The 22,532-nt window shown below is 42.1% G+C and overlaps 1 protein-coding gene across 2 annotated transcripts in view; it reads right to left on the reverse strand.

Moving 5' to 3' along the window:
- CCDC102B (coiled-coil domain containing 102B) overlaps nt 1-22,532 on the reverse strand; it is a 619,708-nt gene that overhangs the window by 178,814 nt on the left and 418,362 nt on the right. For both annotated transcript variants that reach the window (XM_069620783.1, XM_069620784.1), the window contains exon 2: nt 18,735-18,777. The gene's annotated coding sequence lies outside the window, so the exon portion shown is untranslated. The remainder of the gene's footprint in view (nt 1-18,734; nt 18,778-22,532) is intronic.

The raw sequence follows: 22,532 nt of genomic DNA on the forward strand, positions 1-22,532 counted from the left end.
TGGATGTGATAGCTTAACACATCAATTCAAGGGAGAGAATATGTGGGTGGACCACATTCACATCTCATGAAAAGAAAACTCACAGAATGGCCATTACTGCTTCGTCCCTCTGGTTTTTCACAGTCCTCGCATCATCTGGTTGATGCCATCTTGGAAAGGGAGACTCCATAACCCAATAGGGCTGCATATTAAACATAAGCCTCCTAGCCAAATCCTAATCTGTTCCTTCTCTCTATAACCACTCCATATTAGCATACATAGGATCTGCAGGGTCCTGTGCGGATATATGGCAAGTATTAAAATAATGGTTCACTTCCTCTAGGATTTTCACTAATCTGAGAACATTGTTTTTCAGTCAGGAGCTAGCCCAACAGATTTATCTGGACCAACACAAACATCTCTTGTCACCAGGAATATCATATAAACACTGGTGAACGAGGAATGGATTGGACAGCAAATGGTGTCAAATGAAATTTCACAGGATTAACTGGAATTGTACCAAAAGGCTAACATGTGCACAGGGAGGGAAAGACATTTGAAAGCCTGAGAAGCATGACGGCCATGTTACAAAATGGAAACATTGATCTTGTTCACTTAAATGTGTCCGGATATGGCACAATCTCATTTGTATGAGGATGGAACCTAACTCTGTGCAGCAGAGAAGTGAGGTATCATTGGCAATTCAATGGTCTAGATAGGATAAAGACGCTTTTATGATTAGCCCACAAGTCACACTGCTACTTGTGAAAAATCAGATTCTTAAATATTTACTTTACTTTAACTATGTATATTGCACAGACCATGGACCCGGAGGCTTAAGGGCACAACAAGCCAAGAGACAGACCTCAACAAAAAGCAGGTGAGCAACGGACGGGTCCTAGGAGCTCGTACATACAGATTCACACAAATAGAAGAGTGTTGAGTTTCGTCTTAAAGAGTTCTGTCGACTTTAGGCACCTAAATTCCAAAGGCAGGTCATTCCATGCCTTACGGGCTGCATTATGAAAGGCCCCCTTTGAGGTCTTCAAGGTCCTGCAACTAGGAAGCATCAGCTGCTCTTGATTACTCGATCCGAGAGTTCTCCTGTGAGTTTTTTCTATTAGAAGATCCTGAAGGTAGACAGGCATATTGCCCTGCCTACATTTATGTGCGATGACCAGTAGGCGGAACAGGAGCCTTGACTCAACAGGGAGCCGGTGCAAAGCCCGTCTAGCCACTAAAACATGGCCTTTCCGGCCGAGTCCCCTGACCACATGCACTGCCCCATTCTGAATCACCTGCAGCCTGTTACAATCTGTTTTGTTGATACCAGCCAACAGGCTACAACAATAGTCTATCTTGGCACCCACAAATGTTGTTGCAATGGTCTCCGCAATAGTTTGGGTGATAAAGGGTCAATGGTGGGCCAGAAACTTAATTTAACAAGCAGACGCTGACACCAAGCTCCCAACGTGCGCCTTCATGATAAGATGTTGGTCAAATATGACACCTAATGTCTTACCCTTCTTTTGAGGAGCTATTTTTGAGTCCCCAATGTGAAAGCTCTCATAAACGGGACCCAGCTTCTGTATCATACATAGGGGTACCGACAATCAGAAGCTCTGTCTTGTCTCTATTCAGAGCCAACATATTTTGAAGGCGGAGTCTGGAAAGGAGAAGATGCATACTAGAGTATATAATGGAAATGGTAAGGGGATGTGCTGGGGTTATCTAAGACCAAATTACACCCTGATAGTCTCTCTGAGTAGTTTTTAATGTTCCTTACAGTTTTCTTGGACTATAGTTTAGAGCTAAATCTGGTCTAGGATGGAATGGCCTGAGAGTTGTTCAAACCAATTTTACTGTCAATTGTTGCTTTTGTTAGTCTATAAAATATTTTTTTACATGTCCTTGAGTTACTGAATACCATCTCTGAATACTTAAAACATGTATACATATATTTAGCCAGCTCACAGAACTTTGGGGCCAGAGTTGGTGTTGCACTCAGCATGATGTATATTAACTCTACTCCACCATTCCTCCACCTCTTATCTCCTGTTCTAAGTGCGTTGGGAACTTCTGGACAGAGATGCAAGGCAATTGGCTAATGCATCAGTATAATCAGTGACGGAATGAAGGGGGCGGAGTTCTGATCTGGAAGGCTGCATATTAGACAACAGATCTCTATGGATCTGCTGAAAGAGCACATTAGGGAGAAAATGTTGCGTCAGAAAGGCTGGGATTCTAAACCCAGTTCATTTTTGCAATTTGGGAAAGATTAATATATATATGTTTACCTTTGCTTAAACATGTGCCATTGTGAACCTGAAGGGGAAAAGATATGAATCTAAACCCCATCATGTGACATTTGAGGGGTAGGAATCTGATCCCCTGTACAGTGACATAATAATGGACATGAACTCATCAGCTACATGAAACATCCATTCACACATCTTTCAGCAAAATCAAGAATCTCAAAAACCCATAAATGTGAACAAATAATGATAAGAAATGTGGTTGTGAACATTCCACAGGTCGGGCATCAAGTCTTATAACCAAATGACCTGGACAAAATTCCAACTTAGTCTTTCTTCTAACAACTTAGTATTCAATGACACAGGAGACAGACAACTGGACATTTATTTTTCAAAGGGTCTCAATTTTAATAAGGTAAAGGAAGTAGCTTCACCTAGCCCTACTTCTAAGGTGCAGGTTCCCTAATCTGGAAAATAATGCTTGTCAGGACATCTTAGATAAATCAACCTCATCCTCAGTCCAAACCTGTGCTACCCTGCTGGCTGCTGCTAACACTAATAAAGGAAACAAAAAGACTTAGCGTAGAGAGAAGCGCATCAGAAGCGGCTGTGCTTTAGTGCACAGTGCGGCTTGGCAGCTGTTGACAGCACAGAAAAAACAAAAGGTCAGTAGCTTAAGCATAACTCAAGTGCACACCCCTCTCCCCTAGGTTCATCTGAGGCTGACCCTCGATGTCTTTTCCCAACAAAAGTCTTTCAAAATCTTTATTCAGAAGGTGTTAACAATCCCCCAAAAGATATGACACCTTCCCATTGGTCAGGAGTGTTTCTCATTCCCTACTCTTGGGAACCGAATCAAAAATTGGATTTGTTCTCTCTGTCCCTTGAGATTAAACCTCTACAGTCCAAAAGTTCTCTTTCAACAAAAAGAGATGGTTCCCATTCCAAAAGACCTTCTTAAACGGTTCACAAGATTTATGAGCCTCTCCCCATCACTAACAGTTTCCGATATCTCGCTCTATGTGACACTCCTTCAATGTGCCTCTGGTTGATGGTAGAATATGACCACCAGCTAATGCTTTGCATGCCCTCTTCTATCTTTCACTTTATGACAGAGCCAACTGGATTTGCCTTTCCCACTTTATACAGAGGAGTTTAAGAGTCCGTAATCACCACTGCATTACATTTAGCCTAATTGTGTAAGGTAGCTATACTCTGCATTTAGCCTAATTGTGTAAGGTAGCTATACTCTGCATTTAGCCTAATTGGATAAGGTAGCTATACTCTGCATTTAGCCTAATTGTGTAAGGTAGCTATACTCTGCATTTAGCCTAATTGGATAAGGTAGCTATACTCTGCATTTAGCCTAATTGGATAAGGTAGCTATACTTAGCATTTAGCCTAATTGTGTAAGGTAGCTATACTCCGCATTTAGCCTAATTGGATAAGGTAGCTATACTCTGCATTTAGCCTAATTGTGTAAGGTAGCTATACTCTGCATTTAGCCTAATTGGATAAGGTAGCTATACTCTGCATTTAGCCTAATTGGATAAGGTAGCTATACTCTGCATTTAGCCTAATTGGATAAGGTAGCCACATTAGGTGTTTAGCCTAGTTGTGTGGGGGGCCATATTTTGCATTTGGCTTATTTCTGTGGTGTAGGCTTATTATACGGTTTGGCCTAATTGTGTAAGGTAGCCATATATTGCATAAGGTGCTTTCTAAAATCAATCACTCATTGTCTGTCCACGCATTTTAGGATCTGCTCCCCTTTTGAATCTAGGAGATTTCCAAATTCTGTTCTCATTTAGTCTCCCTGCGCATTTTAGGACCTGCTCTTCCTTTGAATCTAGGTGATATTGGCACTGCTCTTTGTACATAGACAGAACTCAGGATGTAAACCATTTCTCCCCTTGCATCCCACATAATTTAGTGGACGGCACAGTCTCATTCCACACACCCTGCACACACATATAACACAAACGCTATTGCACAACAACTCTTCCGTAAGAATGAAGATACCTTTAACGACAGAAATTAGAGTGGTATCTTCCAACATAATTCTCTATCTCCTTAAATAAAATCCACCATATTTAGTTCATAGTTTACCTCTGCTGCACCCATCCACATGCCATTCAGATATGGGTGACAAACAGGGTCTTTTTTCAACTTTAATGGCTAAAAAAAAACACACGCATATTAGCACCTTCCAATTCTCCCAAATTTGGACTGCCGTTCCTCTGAGGGCGTTCAAGCAAAAAGCGTGTTACGAGCATAATTCGGGGGAAAAAGGCTCTATAAATAACAAAATAAAAACAGTGAATGAATGAATTACATGGGGGCTATGTTTCTACACTTTGCACAACCTCTACATGCCTTCACTGGTCCTGATCCTCCTTGACGAAACAACACAAACTTACTCCTCGTCCCCCTTTAGCTTAAAGACTCCTGATTAAACTCTCACCACTACCATCTGCCTTGGACTAAGGATAACCACTCATTCTTTAGCAGATCACTTGCTCCATATGACTAGAATTTTGTGATTTCTCTTACTTCACAGCCACCTACAGATGTCTTCTTCCTACCATCATCTCATTTCCCCATCCTTCGGACTCCTCATATCTTCCTCCTATAACGTCCTGCCTTCATCTACCCCTCCTGACATTTTCCTCCTAGCACCTATTCATGCTTCTCCTAGTCTCTTGTCTCCAGAGACCTCTGCTGTTTCGTGTCTCTCACCAAACATCCTTCCACAGCCTCATTACTAAATTGTGAAACTCATCCCACAAGCTTCTTCTCCAAACACCCGCTCCTTTCCTTCCTGGGACATCTCTTGTATGTTCTTGCAGGTCCTTGCCTGGTGCCAATCTCTGTTTAAGGGTCTGAACATGTGTATCCTTATTAGTGCTACCAGGTGATTGGTTACTGGGTTACTGGGGAATTGCTTCCTCCCTAGATCTAATGTATGTGTTAGGGTGTCCTCTAAGTAATGGCTGGACCATGTCTTTAAGATTCCTTTCCCCCAACTTGGATTTCTTTTCTAGTGTTTTCATGCTGACCGGTGGATCACAGAGCAGACACGCCTGCAGCAGGCCCTGCAGTGAGCACTGTCACTGCTATAGATTTTCTATGATAAATTCGGTTGCGGTCAGGGCCTGTATCCTGTTAAGTCTGTGTTGCAGAGGGGGGCATTGACCCATGTGAGAATGCTGGTCTCACAGAAAGTCCCTTAAAGGACAAGTAGCAATTGTGTCCAGAATGTGACCTTCTCAGTCCCAGTGATGGGAGATAAATCAGTGTGATGAGAGGATATTTGGTCGAAACTCACCTAAACTCATCATTCACCAGCATGGGGAGGCCTCCTGTCCCCCTGATTACCTCCTATAATTTCTCATTATAAGGGCAGGGACTTTGTCACAGGATCTTTAATAACCTCTTGAGTTCATGGGGGCATCATTTGACACTTGTGTGGGTGCTTCTCCCTCCTCATTGAAAGTTAAAAATCCAGGCATGCATTCAGACTGTACGCTCCTCAATCAAGGGACAGGCTCTCAGGTAACTCTAGGTCCAGTGGGGCTTGGCTGCGAGCAATATTCGTGGCTCATGGTCAAGGATGCACATGCCACCCATCAATCATTCGTTAGATTGTTGATCCCTGATTTCTTTTTTGCTACAGATAACTCTCTCAGTAGAAAACTGCATTAGTAGTTGGTAGAAGCAAACCTTTAGGTAGTAGTTGATCTGTTGCCCCAGAACATGTTGTCCTGATAGTGTGCCAGCCTAAGGGTATGGTGCACCACACTAGGCCAGGCCACTGTGTGGGGTTCATTGTTCCCAAATGAGCCTGCTCTTTACTTGACGTGTATTGAGTTGGCGGTGACTGTCAGAGCCACCTAGATGTTTGCTGCTCACCTGAATGGCAGAGCTGTCCTTGTCAGCTCAGAATATATAGAGATCAAGAGATAACTAGTGTTGTACGAGGATGCGAGCCACTAGGGAAGCTGCCTGTGCTGTATTGAAAACAATCGTGTGTCGCTGACATCACCCTACATCCCTACAGTAGTATCAAGTCATATCACGTAATGTAAGTGGTCTTATATAATGCCCTTCTGTCAGTACGGGAAAATTCATATGTGGATGACATCAGCAGTGGGTTTACTTTATTTGTGAACCTGTCCTTCACCTTGTCAGTGTTTGCAGGGCTTTACATGATAATACCATTTTTAAAGTGCTAACAAAAAATGAGGGCTCTGGTATAATCCCTTTATTTTCGCACTCCCTTACCACTGCGCCCAGCACCGTCTTTACCTCTGCTCCTTGCTGCTCTTATAGCGGGTCAATGTCGTAAATGCAGCCACCATGTTTTTTGCCGATGATATTTAAACGTGGCTCTTGGGATTTGAGGACTGTTTCGATAAACTTGTCATGACCCTGGGTTCCAGAACGTACATATGTTTGAGTGCAGTCGAGTTGCTGTGCTGCTCAAAGAAGAGGCCTCCTCTGGCATGGGGGATGGACTCCCCGTCATTTCATCAGCTGGTAGGGTTGATGGATGCTTTCCTGCCATTCCCATTTTACTATAGGTGCCCTCTGTGATTCCAAGGAAGGAGGATAAACGATCTCCCTTAGCCCACAACTGGCGCAAGGAATATGCAAATGACGGCGCAAATGAGATAAGATTCTTTAGGAAATAACTTGTTACTGCAGATACCAATGGTGGGTACAGGGAACAACGGGTACATTACAGGAATGTAAATGTGTAAATGAATGTGTAATTTTAAAATGATCCCCAAATGTGGAAACATATACCATTGGATTATAATGTTCTTGTGCTAATCAGATTGTGTGTTGTTCTACCGTTCTATAGGGTATGAAATCTCTGTAGCACACGTTCCTGTTCTGTTCATTTTATCTTTACATCTTTAATTTCCAATTTTGGTATTTTCTGTGACCACTAAAATGTCAAATGTGTTGACCTTTGTTCATCACTACATTATGGAGTTGGCCACTATGTAACTAATTTCCACTTCTATTAGAACTTTGCTCTGATTGCAAAGTCATGTCCTTCATGATTAAAGCAGGATAAACACTGACATTACAAGCACCTGATTTTTGGCACATGTCTTCAGCTACACCCTTACAAGACTTTACCAAAACGATAGTTAGCCCACCGATAAAATGTTCTAATAGCAACATTATATCCTACAATATTTAAGAAGGACACACCAAACTCAAAATACATGTAATGATAGCTATAAACTAAAAGTCATTAAATCCAATCTAATGATGAGGTCTGATAGGAAGGTGTTTTCCAACATGTGTTAGAATGCGGAGCATATTTTGGTTGTTGTCTTGCATTTTATTTGCTGTGGGCACTTGTAGGAAAAGCGACTGACAGGCAGAATGGAGTGCATAGGAATTGAAGAAAATGGGGCAGATGATGTGTCTCGTGTGCAATTAGCACATGATGCTATTTGCCCTGCACCGGCAACAGACCGGCATTGCACAATGGCCTTAAGCTCCCCTCTGGATTGCCAAAGGTGAACTAGCTGTTATTGCAGGTTTACATTGAAAATACAAAATTCCCGTTTTTATTAGACTGCGCCCATGGGAAAGGGATACATTGTGATTGCGCTTTCTGGTAACAACATACTCACGATTAACCATATGTGCTGGTAACATTGTCCTTAGGTGAGATCAGGATAGCCATTGAAGGCACATAAACCAACAAAGCCGATTTAATGAAATCTGAGAAGTTAGCCTGTGCTCCTTGTCTCCAGCAGCTGTTGACACAGTCACATCTAAGTCAGTTTCTGATTCATGGGTAAGAGCTGAAATTGATCAACTCTTTGAGAATGGAGGGCGTGAGCATCCTATCAACTGCAGTCCAATTGCCCTCCTGTAAGCAGCAGTAAACATGTTTGCCAAAGTTTTACTGGGGCGGCTAAAGCTATGGGTGAGTGACAACTGTTTCATAAATAACCACTAAGCTGGTTTCCAGGACGGAAGGAGCACGATCGACCAATGTTTTAGATTGTTTTTATTAATTGACGAATATGTCACCCTCAGAAAAATTAATCTATATCTACATTTTGTAGATCTGAAAACTGCCCTCGATGGTGTCCCTCGCACAAAGCTCTGGGACACCCTTTGCAAGCTAGGGTTACCCCTTGACATTTTATCCCTATTCCTTCTCCTAAATAGTGATAATAAGGTTGTTGTAAGGAGGGGTCTGGGTAGGGAGAATACCAAACTTTTCAAGGTCCAAAAAGGTGTGTGGCAAGGTTGTGTGTTGGCTGCAACCCTGTTTTTACTCTACATCAAGCTTCAGGCAACCCCGAGCCAGGCACCAGGAAAGTATCCTGTGTTGCTATTTGCGGACAACACCATTCTTATTTCATTAACGCCCAAGGTCTAAATAAATAGTTGAAACTCTTCAAAGAGTTTTGTAAGCCGAGGGCTTCGATATTAATAACGCCAAGATATAATACATGGTGTTTTCTAAGAAAAGGAAGTTGTGAACTTGCTCTGTGGTGAGGAAAGCTAGCGGGATCGGGAAAGTGAATTTATCTGACTATCTTGTTGTTAGATTTTCATGCACTGGCAAATGGTACCGCAAGACAAAAGCAATAGCAAACTTGCCAGGAGCTCCGGGGAAATGGTAAACTTTTCACACACACATGGCAATGGTGCCGTATGACCGGTGCTGGAACCATACAAACTGAAAGCAAGGCAGGCATGCTTGTAAGGGGATGAGATTTTGGGACATATTAAGTTATTAAGTGTGCAAAACTTTATGTCACTGGAAACACGTTTTCAAAAAAGGTCTTAGCCTTACCCCCTAGCACATCAGTGGTTTTATTGCATGAGCAGCTTGGTCTTCAATATATCGATCACATGTTGATGTTAAGCCCTGTCTTGTATTGGGTAAGACTATGGAGCACACCCATATCAGCACCTTTAGAGAAGCCCTATTGGATGTTCTAGGGCAAGAGAGGGCCCATCGCTGCTCTTTTTCTGTCACGTTAAAAAATTCTTGCATGAAATTGGATGCAAGGACCAACTCCAGAGAAATGGACGCAGGATCGAAAGCAAGATTCAAAAATACATTCTGAGAAAAATGTGTTTCATATATACTGGGAATATTCATAGCTTCTGAATATCTAGGCGCCTACTGGGAAATCCAGCTAGCCCAACGGTATGAAAGCTACTTGGACAAATTGAAGCTCCAACTAAAGCACTCACTCTACATAAATAACAGATCTGGCCTCTTACCAGTTGCTCTCCTTCGTAAGAAATGGGACAAGAATGATTCAAATAAATGTATGCACTATAAAACCAGGATCGAATCAATAGAACATTTTCTACTAGATTGCCCATTGTGCCTGCAGTTTTGAAGATTATATTTAAGGCAAAGGATCCTTCTGACTGGGATACGCTCAGTAGAAGAAGCTGTTGCTTTTTGTAAAAAGACAACTGATGATGTTTCTGTATTTGTGGTTGCAAAATTTGTTTATCATGCCTGGCAAAAGAGAGCCGAAATGCTAAGATGAGTCCCATGACCAATATCAACATCGGTTGATTGTTCAACAGTGCGAAAGTCTTTTCTTGCTTGAATATGGTTGTAACTTTTCTAATGTATGCGGTTTTATATGTAATGATTGAAGGATCATTTAATCACATGATATTTTTGTGGTTTATTTTCTTTTGATATTGAATATATGTATATATATATATATTTGTATCTTGTGTACCTATGGACCTTTAATCGAATAAAGGTAATTGATTGATAGACATACAAACAACCCCATTGTGTGCACACACTAAATATCCATGCCTCAGAAGGTGGCAGGAGTTCAGTAGGGGCAAGAAGAAACACCCTTGTATGGGGACCAGTTGAATACCTTACAAAGGGAGGCGAGAGATGCAGTCTCACAGACACCATAAATGTGGCCTCTGCTGTGGTGAAATTAGCGCTGCAATAGGAGTCTGCAGAAAAAGGGCATGAGTGGATCCTCAAATTGGCAGAGCAAATCAATTGTGGCAAAACCTCCAGTTTGTGAGCTGCTGGTGTGGTCAGGAAAAGTCACAGTGATAAAGAGGGGCATATATATTGCGTGTGCCGTATTTATGACTGGGGGTTCCGCTAAATGGGTGCAATGTTGCAATTTTATATGTATCCAGTGTAGTTAAATGTGAATGGGATGTGTTACTTTAAGTGTTACTTTGTGTTTAAGTTGATACATATTAGATTTGCATGCACATAGAAAGATAAATGCCAAATCTGTCAAATGAAATATAAAACACAATCCTGACATGGTGTGCTATGAAGTGTGCTATGAAGTGACTAGACACCGGAAACAAGGAAGGAGACAAGTAATAGAGAACCCGCTCTCAAGAAAATATGACCGTTTTTAAACATGCATGCACAGTGATATGCTTACACAGGGAATTTATGAATCTACATGTAGTGACCTTTTTTATGAATGGATTAAAACGCAGCAGTCAGGGTTTTGCAAGATGAATTTTAAATGACTGTGGGAAACTTGCTTTGTATAGTTTCAGAGGCCAGAGGAAGGGTAAATTGGTAACTATGACTTTAGCAGCTGGCCAGTTCAGCTAACAAACCGGCAAGGGTTTATGTTATGGAAGTATCATAGAAATCAGATATAATCTCTTCTAAGTGCTTGAGAGCTTGCAGAGGGATACAGGCATTTGTTTTGACTAACAATGAACATGAAGAGAGGGATGCTTGAGGCCAGGGTTAACCAACACTCTGTGTGTTTCGATTGTTTTCAGGATGTGCTGAAATGGTAGTTGTTAGATTAGAATTGTCCAATGATGCCAAAACCGGGGTGCGGGAGAAGTTAAAAGGGAATCTATTTATTCTGCTCTCTCTCATGTCATCTGAAGTATACGTACAAACCATGTGCAAATTACATTTAGGATTAAGAGGCTTCAGACCAGCTGGGACTTGTAATGAATTATGTTTGTAGGTGAATGTATAACTGTATGATGATGTCATGGCCTACCATGGACAAATCCTAGAAAAGCAGTGTGTTCTACACATGAGTTGAAGATGGTAGTTAAGATAACAGCCACAATATGAGAATCGGTTAATTGGAGAAAGATGTTATTTCTTTGTGTAGTTTTTAACCAATCACGTGTGGGGGTGGATTTTATAGGATGGCATTTATAACGCCCCTATACAGAGTGTTTCAAGGCGCGACGAGGCAAGGGAGGGGGGAACAGAGGGAAGACAGAGACAATGATCCTACTAGGCCAGGCGACATTGAGATCGCGCAAGTGCAGGGGAAGGGAGAAAGGGAAAATGCAGGGGAGAGAGGTGGAGGGGGCAGTGCAGAACATAGAATCAACAGTAATAAATAAATAGAATAAATAAAGCAGTAGGAAAAAGTGTGGCCAGCTAGTGGTAAGTGCAGGTGTAAGTGCAGGCATCAAGTGTCACGGGCTGGTGGGGGCTGTAGGAATACGGAAATTGCCCCCTAGGGCAGGGGTTGCCTGGGAGGCAGTGCAGGTGTGCAGCTGGGGGGAGGGGACCTGGGCCTGAGATCAGAGGGTAAACAGGTGACCAGTGCAATTTCAGTCAGGAGTTTAGCAGGGAGAGAAGGAGAGAAAGCAGAAGCAAAGAGGAAGGTCTTGAGGTGCTTCTGGATCTGGAGATGGTTCTCCTCAAGTTTCAGGGAGGCAGGGAGGCTGTTCCAGAGGGTGGCACCAGCCGAAGACAGAGATCTACCACCAACTTGTTGCTTGGAGAGGCGGCTGACCGAGAGGGAGTTGGAAGCAGATGAGCGAAGAGCTCGAGAGGGAAGCTATTTAGGAAGAGACAGTTTGAGGTATTGAGTCCCCAGGCCCTAGAAGGCCTTGTGGACAATGCGGAGGGTTTTGAGTAGGTTAGACCCAGGAAGAATTTGGTTAGTTTGACTCCATAGGGTCACCTAGCTTCTCCCTGCTGTTTGTACAGTAAATTTGCTTTATGGACAAAATGTGCACTCGCTTCTTAAGAGGTTGGCCTATTCCGGGTTAACGTGAGTGGAGGCCCGCCCCTTCAGAGCACTGTACTAGTACTCAGAGAGTGGCTTCAGTGATAGGTCAGCCAAATAAATTGAAACAGAACCTTCAGCGTGAGCAAACCATTAAATGATCAAATGAGTAGAAATCAAAGAGTGGCTCTACTTGTTGATAGAGAAAATAAATAGGGGCAGAAACCCCAGTTTGTTTGTGGAGTACCAAGACTCAGAGTGGATCCACTGGTCAGTAGAGCCAAATAATAGGAAGAACCACCAAGGGATCCAATGAAGGTATTAACTGGACTGCAGACTGCATCTGTCAAGAAAGTAACACTGTGCAGAGAATGTTAGGTTGCTCCGTTGGTTGGTTGCTCCGTTGGTTGGTACAGCCACAGAAAGTGATGCAGAACCTGCAGTCTGTGAGCATAGTACTCGGAGTCAAAGAGTAGACCCACTGATTGGTAGAGTCCAATACATTTTAGATGAAGGAAAAATCAAATGATTTACTCAGAAATGTACTCAACCACTACTGCCAGAGTCAAAGCCTCAATCATCTATCCCCATGGTGACAATCCCTTTGACTGTGTCTAGCTCACTCAACTTCTCCTGTGTGATCTTACTAGCGATGGGCCTGGTGTTTCCTATCAACATAGGCTTCCATGATAAAATTATTGTTATGATTTTAATAGAATTAAACACTCTCTCTGATGTGTTTCATTAATGTGTCTCCTGTGTAATGAGACATTAATCCTGAACATTGCTAACACCTATTCAAACTGCACATTAGCCTTTTCCACAGCTATTTGAACAAGTACATATGGCCACATTGACCCCTTGCCAAGCCAGAATTGAAGCAGATTATCCTCACTGCCCAGTTGGCATGTGTAGGGAGCATAAGCATCAACCATCTGGTCTGCAGTGGGCCAGCTGAATTTATATCAGGATCAGCTGCATAGAGCAAGCCAGTCAAATTCCATTGAGTCAACATTGCATTTTTTAGATGGTTGTAAGGGATGCTTCTTGCAAATGCTTCTTTCTTGACATATTCCAGGTACCCTAGGAGCAGCTAGTTTGGGCACAGGTCTAATGGACCACTTTTTCCATCGGATCTAGTGGCAGGTCACTGCAAGATGGAGTATACAGTGGAACCCACATATAAACCACTAGAACCAAGCTATTGTGCGACAGCCTCATTTACCTCCTCCCAAAGTTCCATCTGGTACCTATTATCAAACCTTTCTTTTGTATTGTATTTATTTACTTCTATACAGTTAATCATAAAAAGGGAATGACTTTTCAAATAAAATTACAAAACTTGTATACACAATTTCATGACATTTACTTATTAAAATATTGATATTGAAACAAAACATATGTTCCTAACCAGTCCTCTGAGAATATTAGTCCTTTAGAATGTACTATTGAAGAGATCAAATTAATTTAACAGATTCATTTTCTACAGTGTCAAAAGAGTTTCATGCCCAGAGAGGACAATCTCAACCAGAATTCCCCAGTGTCCAACCATTCAGCATTGTTCACGAGGCATTTTAGCAACTTAGATCTTCTATGTAGAGTTCCTGGGCATTTTGACAGAATGTGATGTAGTGTCTGTTCTGAACGCCCTCTTACAAACATTGCTAGCTTCTACTTCTTTCTTGCGTGGTCCTAAAAGTTGTTTAAATGGAAGTAAGTGGTAGGGAGAATTCTCCAGAATGGCTAATTTCCCTGACCTACTGAGTCCCTCAGCACATTTGCTGGATTTCTAGGATTTATTGTTTTCACCTGGTAAGAGTGTGAGCCTTTTTTCCCACTCTTACATGTGTTTTCTGTGTGTGTTTTACATTTGTTGTGTTCATAGACGGTGGAGCTTCACCTACTCCATAGGCATCATCTTTTACTGTGTGTAACAAAGCACATTTAGTGCAGTGACACAGGGTTGTCTTTTTCAGACTTCCCATTTTAAACTCACTTTTCTGGGAATGACTACTGTGTCCCAGAACATGTAAAGTTGCCATTGACTTTATTAGTCTTTTTAAATTCACAGACCCAGCACAAACTATCTTACATAGAGTTCTGGAAAGGGTTAATAGTTAGCCCTTTTTGTCTGTTTCTCATGGAACATTATTTCGTTCCCCTTTCTTTAAGATTTGGCTGGTGGCAGTGGTATCTACCCTATTTTTCCTACCATGGTCTATTTAAATAGCCTTAGTACTGTTTTAGGCTACGTTAGTAGCCTCGAACTTAAATCCGCTGGACCCCATTTACTTTTACTTGGTTCCGGCTGGGTTTATTCGCCATTTATTTTTGTAAAGGTCTTTCTCGTGTTTTATTTTGTGCTCCAAACCAGGTTTGGTTGCTTTGTTTGCCGTTCTTTGGTAGGCATCTGCATGTCTGAGGGGAACAGGATGTGAGGGAGGGCTTTGAGAATCCCTGCACAGGGTCTCCTTAGAGACCCATGTCGTACTCGGTATGGTTGGCTGTGGTGACTGTCCCGCCAGGACAGCCACCCTGCTGTGTGATTGACAGCCAGGCTGTGTGAATGGGGGAAAACTGCATAAAAAGCAGGTCTCTGGGACTAGGAAGGCAGAGTCGCCACTGGATCGAGGTAACCGAAGAGAAGCTGACAGAAGAGGACCTCTACCACAACTGAACCTCCCGGTGAAGCCCTGCTGCGGGTCCGAATCTCCATACTTCGACGACAGGGAAGATCTGCAAGGAATCTTCTCCCCTTGAGCTGGTGGGACCAACCAGTTCACCAAACTGCAAGCCAGGCCACACTCCTCTGGTCGAATTTGCTGTGCACATCTACAGTGAACCGGATAGCCAGAAGGACCAGACCCTGCTTTGGTTTTAAGGAGCGCAATTTTTATTCGTTGCCTTGCTCTGCTACTGGTTTCTTCCCTGGCAGTGCAGGGCCCTCCAGTCTTCCTACTTTGTGTCAGTCTGACAGTCACTTCAGGACCATGAGCCTGCAAGACCTGCCAGGAGCGTCAGCTTCAGCTACAGCCTTCTTCTTCATTTAAGGTACTGTTCTAACCCGGTTGTTCCAAGGGCTTGTCCTTCTCTATTCTTTAAAGTAACTTTTCTTCCGACCAACTTCATTCCGAACTCTTGGCAAAGACTTAACCGCAAACTACTCTGAACTGTGTGATCCTCTTCAAATACTCTGGCTCATTGACTTGGGCTCAGGCCTCTTGATTTGACTTCCTCACTGTAGTAGCCTTTTCTAGATTTCCCTGCTTACTTACTTGTTGGTGCAGCTAAATTTGTGTCTAACTTTGTCTTTCCCTCCCTTTTAAATTGCTGGAGTGCCATTTTGCTCACACTTCCTTTTGAGCTTAACTTGTCCAGAATCTATTGGGTGGTGTGTAGTGTATTAAGAGTGTGATTTTCTACTGCTTACTTTAGTGAATTATTTTACAACTGATGTGTAAATAAATGCATATTCTTTTACTCAGAAACCTTGAGTCAGGGTTTGTTTGAACCATAGTAATCGTTGTCCTTTGTGTAACTATTGATACTGCTTACTTTACTCTTGAGATAAGTCTGGCTGCTCGGCCATTGCTACCACTTTACTGTGTAGTACAGGCTTGTACCAAAGGTGAATATGTACTGTCATTTGAAGTCTTAATTGTGTGTTGTGTTCCCAACGGGTACTGCATATGATTCTGCCTAAAAGTAAGTTTATTCAAAATCTGAGGAAATCACATCTCCTGTTAGCATCCAGGAATTTTCATACATACATTGACAAGGTTCCCCTAGGTTTATCAAAAATTGAGAATGTATCATGTAACTTATACCCATGTACAGCAATGATCAACTTGATCCAATCCACTGTAAGCAACACTTTCTTTACACCAGTTGGATTCTCCACCAGATCTTCAAGTGTTTTGTCACAATTCAATAGTAATTCTGACACCTGCTTTTTAAGGCTGCCAGATAACTACTGGAGCCCTCCTACAACAGCAAATGGACACGTTCTTATAAATTGTTTCCTGCTGGGAGCTGTATAGATCAATACACATGAACCAATTGCCACTCTAGGTAAGCACTCAATGAACTCATTCCGACTTCATACCGAAGAGAGACCATTAGCAATGATTGTGGGGGATTCAGCATTTTTTTCCATAATCTCCCTTCAAATTTTACCCAGCCCTACTGCCATGCCTGTGACTCTATATACATACCATAAATTAGTATCAGAATGATTGTACCTTTATAAAATCTAATTAGGGGTATTATGGAAAACCTGCAATATTGTTTCATCATGCTTTTTATTTGACAACTCATCTGGTCGATTTTCCCAATGAGTCTTTCCTCAACTAGTGATATTTTCAGGTTTGAATTTAACATTAATCCCAAGTATTTAATCTCATATGTTCTTTCTAGTTTTTCCCTGTTAAGAAACCATTTTGTACATATTGTTTTTTTCAAGCAAGGGCTAAAGCAGATTATACTCGACTTTATCAGGTTGATAATCAGATAATTCTCTCTGCATAGATTTCGACAGAAAATCAATAATAAAAATGTAACTGTATTTTACAACCCATGCCCACTCCACAGAAATCTTGGCACACCGTCTCCTTTGGGTACAACACTGTCCTGGTAGTGGTATACTTGTTTTAGACTTGTAACAACAGCCACAGCCTCAGCCCAAACCTTCTTACACCAGATTCTACGCCTACACAGGTTTCCATCAATAGTCTTCTCAGACCGGGGCAGCAAAGGTATATCTAACTTCTGGAAGAGGTGGTGCAACCGAGCGCAGATCGATGTATGACTTTCTACCAGCCATTACCCCGAAACCAATGGCCAAACCGAACAACTAACCAAACCCTGGAAAAATACCTCTATGTATATTACCTTAAACAGAGCAAGGATTGGTAGATCTTCTGTTGGTGGGAGAATATACTTACAGCAACACAACACACAATTCTACAGGTCCTGCCCCCTACTATTTCCTCCATGGCATGCACCCACGAACTTCTGTTTATGATCAACTAGATGCATTTGACATGCCCGCTGTACAACAGCTACATGACACAATCCAATCTACAATACAACATGCAAAGATCCATTTGAAAACAAACCAAAACGCAGTACAAAAACCAAGCCGATAAAAGAACAGAGCCTTCACAACATACCGGCATATTCAAATAAAGGGTCCCCAAAAATTCCACCCAAGATATATTAGTCCCTATCACATCAAGGCCATCATTAACCCAATTGCTGTTAAATTGGCTCTAATCACAAGTCTACAAATTCAACCTGTCTTTCATGTCCCTTTGTCAAAACATGTACACAAAGAAACATGGTACACAACAGCCAATCCACCTCGAATATTAATGGAACAATGGGAACCTGAATATGAAGTAAAGCACGCATTAGACTCCAAATGGGCGAGACACAAACTGTATTATCTCATTTACTGGAAACGTTACAGGCCTATGGAAAGGAGTTGGGAACCCGCATCTAATGTCCATGCCCCAAGATTGGTGAAACACTTTCACAGAGATTATACTCAAAAACCCAGACAGTATAACTCCACCTTAGGAGGTGCTTTGAGGGTGTGTGCTGTCATTAACCCATTGCCACAATTCCATTTACTACAAACGATAAATAGGAACCCAGTAACCAGATTGCAAAACATTTGGACAATCCTTGTACACAAACGCCACACTGTGATGGCCACCAGGTTTTCAGCAAGAAGATCACCAAGATGGAACCAGAATAAGCCATTCAAGAAAGGACACTAGAGGCAGTACAGCATTCCTGAGCCTATAAAAAAAACCCACCCAACTTGAAGCCTGTGCTTAGCGTTATAAGCAAGTTACCTGCTCGCCACAATGCTTACCATGCTCCTTCAATCTTGTGTTGCTATTTGTGTTTTCCCAGTGCAACCTGTGAAAGAGAAAGCACTCAAACCAGCAATTAGCCCAGAAGCGCATCATGCTGTGTGAGAAAGAGCAAGAGTCCCCTTTCAGCCAAAAGGCTTACGGCGCTATGTAGAAGACACACAAAATACAGAAATCGGGCTTCTCGCCCGCTTTATTAGTTTCTCGGATGCTATGCGCTCACTGTGCAAACTCTATAAAACATTGCCTAGAAATCCACGGCGAGTCTGAAGGCAGTCCGTGAAGCAACGGACTGCCCTTCCAAACACTGCAACTCCAGAGAAGTCCTAAGGGCTTCCTACATACTCGCTCCCAAGAAACTGGCTCTGTGAAGCTGAAGGATCGGTGAAATAATGCACAGCATCAGGCAGAAACAGTTCTCCCCGTTGATTATTTCACAGCTGCTCGAGCACTCCAGTAGCAGACGTCAGGACTACAGAACTTGCAAGTAGAACGTTATAGATAGATGCTAAACAATACGAACATTTCAAACTACTTACCAGAAAAGACCATAGAGTCCAGCTAAACGTTATAGATGTTAGCAAATACGAACATTTCAGAGCAACAATACTTACCAGAAAAGACCACAGGAGTTCCTTGTCCAACGTTTTTTAGCTCCTGTAAAAGAAGGATAACAACGTTACCATTAAAGCAGAGATAAGGATTCAAACAGTCAGATGGCAACTATTTTCATGCTAAAAGTGACAAGATTTCACATTGTATGGACAACTATTCATGAGGATTGTACTTTGCAGATCAACCAGACCTACAAGAGGGCTCCTTCATCCCGAACTTAGTGTGCTCCCATAGTAATAAGCCAGTAAGAAGGCAACTATTTTCATGCTAAAAGTGACAAGATTTCACATTGTATGGACAACTATTCATGAGGATTGTACTTTGCAGATCAGCCAGACCTACAAGAGGGCTCCTTCATCACCAACTTGGTGTGCTCCCATAGTAATAAGCCTGGTAAGCTCCTCACAGTTAATTGAGGGGGAGATAATAGTTGAACAGGAAAGCAATTTTCAGTGCACACACAATACTCAGGGTTGACCTACTGTTCCCTACTGCAGAGCCATCAGTGAACACCCAGGAGTATAGAAGAGAGACACCAATTAGCAGTTCAATGCTCTGCGAGAACCACAGAATCCTATCTCTTTGGGTACAATGGCGAGTGTGCTTATATGACGCCACACGTGTTTGCTCCATCAAGAGGTTTGGATATTATTCATCACTTCACAACCCTGGGCTTCCCTCAACCTCTGCTGATGAGATAGGTTGCTATCCCTCCCTGCAAACACAAGGTAAGTGGTACATGGGTGGAGTTCATGATCATTATGGCTGCAAAGTGTTTAATCCGTTTTGGCTTATTATGAGTTTGGATATATATACTTTGCAGTCTGTCTTTTACCTTTATGTATAGACGCTCCAAGTTGTGAGCTGCATTCTAGTTGTTCTGTTCACAATATGAGGCACACTTTGTCCTCCTCAAAAGTGATGTTCTTCCAGTACTCAGAGCCACAGCGGAATAGGTATGCATAGCGTTTTACCGGAAGATTGACGTTGGCTGTAATGGGAGAATTTATATTTAAGAAGGCAGACAATCTGCCGCCCTCGATGCTTGGCAGCAATACTGATGACTGCTTTGGCCTCAGATTAATCTTTACATAAGCAGAGAAGGACACAGCACGTTGGGGCATGCCAATCTGTCTATATATTATTTAGTTGAACACTGATGGTAGAAATCGGTGTATTTCGCTTTTCTTAAATGGAAAACATATGCACTAAGCGATGAACAAAACTACCAGAGTCCTGCGGGACAAATTTAGACATTGACTATCCATAGTTTAGAAATCGGGTAATGGTTAAAGATTTAAGATCTAAGGAATCTTGAAGTTTGATGGCCCAGAAGAAATGGTACAAGGAGTTATCATGTAAATGGGTGGAAAATAGTGTTTTACCCTGAATCATAAGCTTATAATTTAAAGTATTTAGGATTAAAAATGGTTTTGATTAGACAGAGAATTGTTGGCCCTGAAGAAGACCAGTATTGAGACTCTTCGTCAAAACTAGTATTTGTTAAACTAATTGAACATATAGCTGCATTGAAGGTCCAATTATTGCAGCAAGGGAATCGTTCCTAAAATAGGGGAGTATTAATTTGATACCAGTAGGTCATATTCCATTACAGTTTATGTCTATAGGCAAGCAGTATTGCACTTTATGTCACAGGTTCATAGTGTGTGTAAAACGCACTAATGTATCTTGTGTATATCCATGTGTTTAATGTATTTCATGTATTGTACTTACTTGGTGATTTTATGTCTTTCAAAAAAATAGTGATAGACATATTTATGTGACACCAAAATGTTGTGAAATGCTTATAGCTAATGATTGGCTAAATACAGTAAATGCATATTTGACTTTGTAACTAAAAATATGTTTTTCAGTATGATTGCATTGAGGCAGGGTACTCTCATTGTGAAATAGGTGAAGTCGGTTGATCAAGCTATTTGTATCTATTGAATGAAATACATTTTTTAATTTATAGCTAGTTGACTATTTTAGTCCCTGCTCTTCATCTTATTTCAGGGAAGTCAGGTGTGCATTTGGGTGTGCCCTGCCAGTGGGGCTTTTATATAACAGGATTATCCATCCTCTGAACATCAGGCCAAAACCAAAATGCTCTTGCACATAGACAATAAATGACCAATCCACTGAGTCAAATGCTTTTTTGCATTTAAGCTTACCAATACGTGATTCCCCAGGACATGGGTTAAAACGGTTGAGCACTAAGCACAACCTAGGCAGGCTGTCCATGGTGTTCCTGCCCACTATAAGACCCATCCACAATCAATGAAGGAGCAATGTGTGTGAGTCTGTTTGCCAGTATTTTGCTTATTATTTTAACATCAGTATTTATTAACACGAGTGGTCTATAGAGACACATGTATTCTCAGGTGTTTGGGCTTTCAATAGTAATTTAACCATGGCTTCCCTTAGTGAGGGTGGCAGAATCCCCTTTTCCAATGCCTCCATGTACATAGCAAATAGGTGAGGGTCTAATATGTCAGCAACTGCAGTATAGAATTCAAAAGGAAGGCCGTCAGGACCAGGGGCCTTCCCTCTTGGCAATTTAGAAATGTCCCACAGTACATCTTGCAGAGTGATTTGTGCTTGCAACAGGGCATACCTTTCATGGGCCACAGGCGTGAGCCATTTAACATACAGAGAAGAGTGAAATGCCCTAAATATATAATCAATCATTAGTGGATTGAATGTGTTAGACCTGTCCGGTCTTTCCACCCTTGTTTTTTCTTCGGGGACTATGACACCAGCCAGGCAAATGATTTGCCTGCCTTATCTCCAAACTCATGCTGGAATCTAGTGGTATCCTTATATTCGAATTTAGTACTGAGCTAGGCTCAAGCGAGTATGGGTCTACATCAATTGCTCGTCTATTTGGGGACTGGTGTGGTGCCTTTCGTCCAATAGCTGAACGTGTTGTTCAAGCTGTGTGATCTCCCATGAAAGTGTGTGCCTCACTCCCCATGTCCTGGACATCAGTGACCCTCTAACAGCGACTTTTAACAATTCCATACCACCATGCTGGATTCAACAGGCCCCTCATTTCTGTCGTAGAAGTCTTGAATTTCATCCCTTATCATATACTTGAAAGCAATGCTATGCAGATTGGTGAAACGCACCCCCTCTGCAGTACTGACAAGATGGGTTCCTTATGTTAAGCCGAATTTCAAATGATGAGTGGTCTGACAGTGTACGATCTAAATATTCGGCATTGCATACCTTGTGCATGAAGGAAGTGTTAACGAATATTGTACCTATACGTGAAAAGGTTTTATGCACCTGGGGCAAGAAATAGTAACCCCTTGCATCTGGTTTCTGTTCCTTCCAAGTATTGTAGAGCTTGAGAGATCTAGCCAACTATCCCAACGGATGATGCATGTCTCTGGAGCTATCTAAGGTTGGGCTCAGCACACAGTTATGATCTCCTCCCCACACTCTCATATAAACAATGTACTCCGACAGCAGCCGGGCTATTCTAGTGAAGAATGCATCATCATCTATATTAGGCGCATATGTGTTAAGCAGGAAGGTTTTCACTCCCCATCACCAGCCCCTAAGTTCCACAAACCTGCACAAATCTTCAGAGTATTATCTTTCCAGGTGAAAGGTTATCTCAGACGACAGCTCCCCTGGCAGATGATGGCAATTATGCAAAGTAAAATTGCCCCTTGATTTTGTTGCAGAGTTTAGTGTGCTCCCTACCCGAAAGATGCTTCTTGGGTGCGATATTATCCTCTGACTCTTGAATACACCATTTATCACCCTGATGTTCCAAGTCATAAGGG

The sequence above is a fragment of the Ambystoma mexicanum genome, chromosome 5q (assembly GCF_040938575.1).
Source record: "Ambystoma mexicanum isolate Mex_15411 chromosome 5q, UKY_AmexF1_1, whole genome shotgun sequence".
Lineage (NCBI taxonomy): Eukaryota > Metazoa > Chordata > Amphibia > Caudata > Ambystomatidae > Ambystoma > Ambystoma mexicanum.